Below are 6,645 nucleotides of genomic sequence, written 5' to 3' on the forward strand. Positions count from 1 at the left end.
CGAACCTTCCTACCTAACGGAAGCCTTCGCACCGAAGCAGAACGAGGAGGCCATGTCTCTAAGCCTTGACCTACTCGAAGAGCACCGAGCACAGGCCAACCTTCGGAATGAAGCCTACAAACAGCGTGTGTCTCGGTATTACGATTCTAGGGTCAGGCACCGCTCTTTCCGAATCGGGGACTGGGTCATGCGCAAGGTATCGCTTGCGACGAAGGATACCACGGAAGGAACCCTCGGACCTTCCTGGGAAGGACCATATAAAGTCATCGGTATCCTTCGCTCGGGAACTTATCGACTAAGAGACACCAACGGCAAGGCCCTCGGCCATCCTTGGAACGTAGAGCATCTCAAATACTACTACAAGTGACCTAGCCTACGGCAGGTTGAAACTGTAATTACTGAATGTATTTGTTCTACTGGAATTAATAGAAAGCCCTCGTCACTATTACTTTAGCCTCCCTTTAATTATCAAATTGGCCTACGGCAGTTAAATGATAACATCCTACGGCATCCCACTTTAGCCTACGGCAATAAGCGATTATCATCATTTTTACCCTACTGATCCCGTCGGGACATGGTGAAATTTGAATTTACCACTATCAGCAATTAGCCTATGGCAATTAGCAGTTATGGAATACTTTAAAAATTAGCCTACGGCAGTTAGCAGTTATAACAAGCTCACACGAGACATTTGAAAATTAAATAAAATTTCAAATTCAGATTAAACGATGCCCTCGGCATCAATGTGTTCGAAATAAATATTAAAAAATTAAAATACAAAGATAAAAGTACAGAAAGACGCCCTCAAGCGGCGGCTTCGTCCCCGGCAACGGTGTTGGCCTCGGCAGGCTCGGGCGCCTCGGCGTCCTCCCCATCGTAGTCTTCGATCATTTCTTCTGTAAGTCCCTCCGGAAGGGAAGGAGGATCAGCGGCGAAGTTCAAGTTCAGCTTCTGTCCGGGATTGTACCGCTTGAACCGGTACAGTAGATCCGCCATCTCCGAGCCAACTTCCTTGTCCAGCAGGGTAGTGAACTCATCAGATGAACGGTAGCCTTGGACAGCTGAGTGAACGGCAGCCTCGATCTCCGCGGCCTTGGTTCGCTCGGACTCCTGCAGGGCATCCTGAATGGCTTCCGAAACGGCCTCGGCATCACGCGCTGCCGCCCGCGCTGCCTCCAGAGCAGCCCGCATCTGCTCCGCCTTCGCCTCCGAAGCAAGAGCTTGCCGTTCGGCGGCCTCTTTCTCCTTCAGCAGCTGGGCGTGCTCCTGGAGTGCCTTGCCGGCCTCGGCAACCTTGGCCCTGCCGTCATCGTAGGCCCTTTTCGCCCGTTCGGCAGCAGAGATGGCCCGCTTGAAGCACAGCCACATCTCCATGGACGCCTGCACACGAGGAAGATGGTAAGGAAAATAATAATAGTGACGAAAGGACAACACCGACAGATCAAATCTTACCGCTGCCTGCAGTCGGAAAGCACGTCCCGCCTGCTCCCGAAGTATCTTCTTCGGCAACTCGTCAACCTCCGGCAGCTCCATCTGCGACCCAAGGATCATGTGGTTGACGAATTGGACCGTCTTCGACGGGCAGGCGATGGTGATGGCCTCGGTAGGTCCGTCATCGTCTTCCGCCGCGAAAACGGCCCGCGGGGCCTCCGACGGACGGCTCCGTTTGGAAGCTGGCGAAGCCTCTAAGTCCACCGTCACCGGTCGTTTACCGGCTGCTCTTGAGGCAGCGGCCTCGGCACCCAACTGCCTTGGCGCTGAAACTTCGGCAGAGGGCCAGGCAACGGGCTCGGCCCCCAGCTGCCGCAGCCGCTCCGCCAGGGTTACGTCCTCGGGATCCGCGGACTGACGAACAGAAGGCGCCTCGGGCTGTTTCTTTTGTTTCTTGCCCTGCAGACCCATCATGAGCCGCCTCTTGGACGACTCACTCATTTTCTTGGCTTCGGCAGCCTTCCTTGTGTCCGTCACTGATCAAAAAATTTCAGTCAGTCGGAATGCGAAACAAAATCAAGCAAACAAGCCAAGGAAATGTTAAAACGCAAGTATACTCACTCTTGGTAGGGTCGACAAGCCCGGCTTTGATCAGATTGCTGGTGAAGAGGAACCGCGGGTAGACACGCTCGGCGTCAGGAACCTTTAGCCTCACCCTTTCAATCTGCCGAATCTCACCTTGCGACGGAATCGGCTGCTTGAGTTTCCCTGTCGAAGGAAGAGATTAGTAAATATAATAAGTTACAATCCTAAAAGCCTACCGATCGGTAACTCGGGGACCTACCGGTTGTTTGGAACGTCGTGGGCACCGGAAACCGCGGAGACACTCCCGATGGCGATTCCCAATCACCGGAGAGTAGCACCCGCCGATTCCTCCACGACTTCTGGGAAGTTGGCACCGAGCTGATGAAATGACCCCGCTCGGAAGCCTTCAGGCAGTTAGCCTGAACCCAGCCACCATGGTCGGCACTCTTTGACTTGGTGATGCTGTAGAGATACGAGAACTGCTCGTAGGATGGCTCCCCCTCCCCGGCAATCCCGAAGGCAGCTATCACCCCCATTAGGGCCACCCAGAAGTTGGGGTTATATTGGCCCGGGGCGTACCCGATCTGGGCTAAGATCTTCTGGACGGCTGGCTGCAACGGCAACCTGACCCCCTGCACCAGCATATCGGTGAAGAAGGCGACTTCGCCCTCTCTAGGGTCGCTAAGGGACTCGGTTGGACTCGGGATCCTCATCTTCACCGAGTCAGGGATGAGGTATTCGGCCCTAATCTTTTGAAGCTCCCGTTCGGTAAGCTTGTTCGGCTCCAGATAGTCCACCCCGAACCCGGCCCTCTGCGGTACGCCCACCGGTATCCTAGACCGTTCCCGGTGTACGATTGTCACCCTCGGCCGAGAGGGACCGGCAGTGGCCTCATCACGACCAGAGGTAGAGGCCTCCAGCTGATGATCGAAGGTACCGAATCGGGTACCATCTTTGTAGACCGCGACCAAGGGAAGCGGTTGCCCCGTCATCAGACCCTTGCCGATGCCGTGGGTAGGAACGGAGCCCATCTCCTCACCGATAACTTCCACATCGGTGTCCTCTCTACTCTCGGCCCCGAGGCTCGCAGCCCCGCTGGATGTGTCCCAGCCCGATGATAACTCCTCATCGAAAGCATTGGGCTCACTGCCGAAGGAAGACTCGCTATCGGACATCTACAAAACAGAAAAAGGGAAACTAAGGCTCGTGCCACACTACCCTACCGATACCTAAATCACTGCCTATAGTCACTAGACTACCGAAAGAAATCCTATGTTACGATCGGCAAGCCTACGCCATAAGGAGATGCAATCAAATAAAAGGAGAGAAGAGTGCCGAACGGCACCTTACCTTGGGTGTTGTTGGGAGCTTGGATTACCGATAAACTGCTTGAGATTCGCCTTGATTACCGTTCGCACGCTTCGGAGATCGCCTTGTATGCCGGGAACTAGCGTAAAAATCGCTCGGGTTGCCGTTAACACTCTTCTGAAATCGCCTACGCAGAGCTCTCGCACCTCTCTCAAATGCAAAGTGAGCTCTATGTCTGGAGCGATCTCTATTTATAGGGAGAGGGCTGCAACGGTACGCCTCGGGAAACCAAACGGCTCATAATTACAGCCGTCAGACGTCGCTTCGCTGGCCGCGTGTCGCCCGGTGGATGGTGATGTCAGCTGCACGCCGGGTACAGAAGACGAAGCGTCTCTGCACGCCGGGTGCAGAAGGCGAAGCGTCTCCACGCGCCAGGCGCGGGAAACGAAGCGTCCCTGCCTTCACCCCTCTCAGCATCGGCGACCCTTCAGATCTCAGAGGAGCCTTCCACAAACAAACTTGCCGAACGGCAGGGCATCTATGAACCCTCAGGATGGAACCAAATTCCCTTCCGAAGAACCTTCGGAAGAGAACTTGGGGGACTACTGTTTATACCGTATATTAACGACCAATGACCACCTGACACGTGGAGAAAAACGACAACTTGACATCACAGGCCCTTCGGCAGGAACCCTACCGAAGGGTATACATCTTGATGCTTTTGCCCTTTTACACGTGTCATGCTCACAATCCGCTCCTACAGTCCCACATCGGAAATTCCAAAATAAGCACACCTCCCAAGGCCTATATAAGGAGACCCCTATTCCCAAAGAAGGGGGACAGAAAAAACCAACGGTACACTACCGCTTGATCTGTAGTCTAATCTTTACTAAATCCGTACTTATTTAAGCATCGGAGAGCCTTCGGCCGGTACCGCACCGGTACCCCAAGGTCTTACCGAACGTTCCCTTTTTGCAGGAACTTGATCTTCTGAAGACTAACTCCCTTCCGTAGACACAATATCACTAAGTTGAGCGAACCACGTGTCAAACCACTTTTTCGCATCAACACACTGGAACAAATATCAACACCGGAGAGAATTTTACATAAACAATTTAGCCATCTGTACATAGAGTCAAACATAACGAAATCGGGAGCAGACTCTGAGGATTAGTCAAATACAGTAGTCTAAATTATATCATCTTTAACTTCCAACTCCAATCGACCTCGCCTGAGTGCATTTACAATCCCCTGCAAATCCAAACAGAAATCCAGTAAAGTAGGTTAAAAACAATTACCTACAGCAGCAACTTTGAAACCAAACCACTTTCCATCATCTACATCAGTCCTAAAAACATGAAACAATATTTTTGACATGCCATAGAGAAGGAATTTTTTTCCTTTGCAAAGTACATGTTACTATTGGTAATTCGAAACACCTTGAACAAAATTTCTGAACAAAAAATGATAATTTACATTATTGCATTGTCCTTTTGATAAGTATACTGTATATTCATCATTACTCCACCTCATGGTCTTGACACCCTAGTGATTCAGCCCCATCCCGGCATCAATAGTAGCAAAGCATTTGCGCATAGGTCAATAGAAGTCCATGCACACTTAACAGCCCATGTTAACTCTTTTGCAATGAAGAAAGTGTGCATATCGAGTAAATAAGAACCTGATAAAAGTACCTAAAATATAAAATAACATAAGGAAGGCGAACACAACAATCGAGATGAAGATCTCATCACTTCCCTGAGTTGTAAAGGTCTACCTAAGGAAGTCAAGCAATAAATAACAAATTAGTAGCCTAAAATGGGTAACATCAAAAGTCAAGGCTTTATAAACAATTGTGTCCTGTAAATGAAGTTGACTGATCCTCTTGACGTGGCATTATCCACAAGGCATGGTTTCACATAAGAGACTGTCAAAACAGAGTTATACAAGCAAGGAATAATATGATTCTGAGGCATCAACTCACAGTTTTGCGTGCACGATCTTGACCGACATCTTCAAGTACAAGCTCTGCTTGTAAAAGCATCCTTGACTAACAGCATTAGAAATGGAGCTTAAATCAGTCTTCTGTGTCTCTGTATCAACAAAAATTACATTTTAGAGAAAAAGAAACTAGACAAATTGAGATACCAGGACACAAAATTATAATATAAATAAGTCTCGAAACCTGTCAGCTCATTCAATTAGCATCTCAGCTGGAAGAACTACTTTTGCAGTATAGTTAGGTCATGCCAAATCAATTAAAGAGAGAGAGAGGGTGTGAGAACTTTCCGGGTTTGTGTAGGTGTATGGATGAGCAAAGCATAGAATATGTCGAAGTGAGAGAGGATAGACAACAAGACGATTTCAAACACCCACAACTTGCTTCTTGGAATGTCAACGGACCCGAAATAACTCCTACATGTCTCTGATCATGATGACATTTGGTCTGAAGAGTGACGAAAAATCTGTTGAACATCCGTCGCTAAAAACCTTTGGTGACGAAATTTTTTCAAATTTCTGGGCAAAACAGCAGCTGGGTTTTTTGGGTTTTTGGTCCTTTTTTGAGCTTCAAATCATCCTAAAACATAATGTAGGCCACCTGAGACCCCCAAACCTGGTCCAAATCATCATAATAACCATTTAAACATGTCGATGGCTTCAGATTGACCTAAAAAACAACAAAGAAGACATTAGGCAGAAATTTTGATTTTGACCAAAATAAGAACCTACTTAGCTATGTTGCTATTTTCTGGCATTTAACTTCAACCAATGACCAAAAAAACTTCTGTAACAGATCTGAAACTTGCTGAAAACATCCTAGGGCTAGAAAAATGCATAAAATTTTCTTTGGAACACAAAATCCTTAGTTTGATGACACAAAATGGCACTTTTAGTTTTAAAAGGTCCATTTATGGTGTCACAGTGTGTGTGTGTGTGTGTGTTTTGACAATAATTTCTATGTTGGTGATACAAGAATAAAAGAATTAGGTACGTTACTGGCAAATGCTAATAGAAAACATAGTGCAACTTGAAAGCTGATAGATTTAATGAAAATGCATTTTCCCTTTTGAGTAAGTTTTGTGTGTGTGTGTGTGTGTGTGCACTTTGTAATATAACATATGGGTTTCTCTACAAATTTAAAGTTCAACCGTGGATTCCTATGGCTTATAGCTTAGCTTAACAAGATATGATCCAAATGCATTTGTTCCTTCTATAGGCTTCTAATCTCTCTTATAGCTACTTACATTTGGTAGATTCTTAAAATCCTTTATTTTTCTTTATTGCTCGCTTACTTTGTCATTCTTTCATAATGGGAGTTCA

General features: G+C 47.8%; 1 long non-coding RNA gene across 1 annotated transcript; it reads right to left on the bottom strand.

Moving 5' to 3' along the window:
- Positions 1–4,399: 4,399 nt before the first annotated feature.
- Positions 4,400–5,849, bottom strand: LOC117613163. Its single transcript, XR_004583673.1, has 4 exons — positions 5,510–5,849; positions 5,309–5,417; positions 4,853–5,018; positions 4,400–4,575 (listed from the first exon to the last, which is right to left on the bottom strand). It is a non-coding gene; the product is annotated as an uncharacterized LOC117613163 (long non-coding RNA).
- Between the last annotated feature and the right edge of the window lie 796 nt (positions 5,850–6,645).

This window comes from Prunus dulcis, unplaced genomic scaffold (genome assembly GCF_902201215.1).
Source record: "Prunus dulcis unplaced genomic scaffold, ALMONDv2, whole genome shotgun sequence".
NCBI lineage: Eukaryota > Viridiplantae > Streptophyta > Magnoliopsida > Rosales > Rosaceae > Prunus > Prunus dulcis.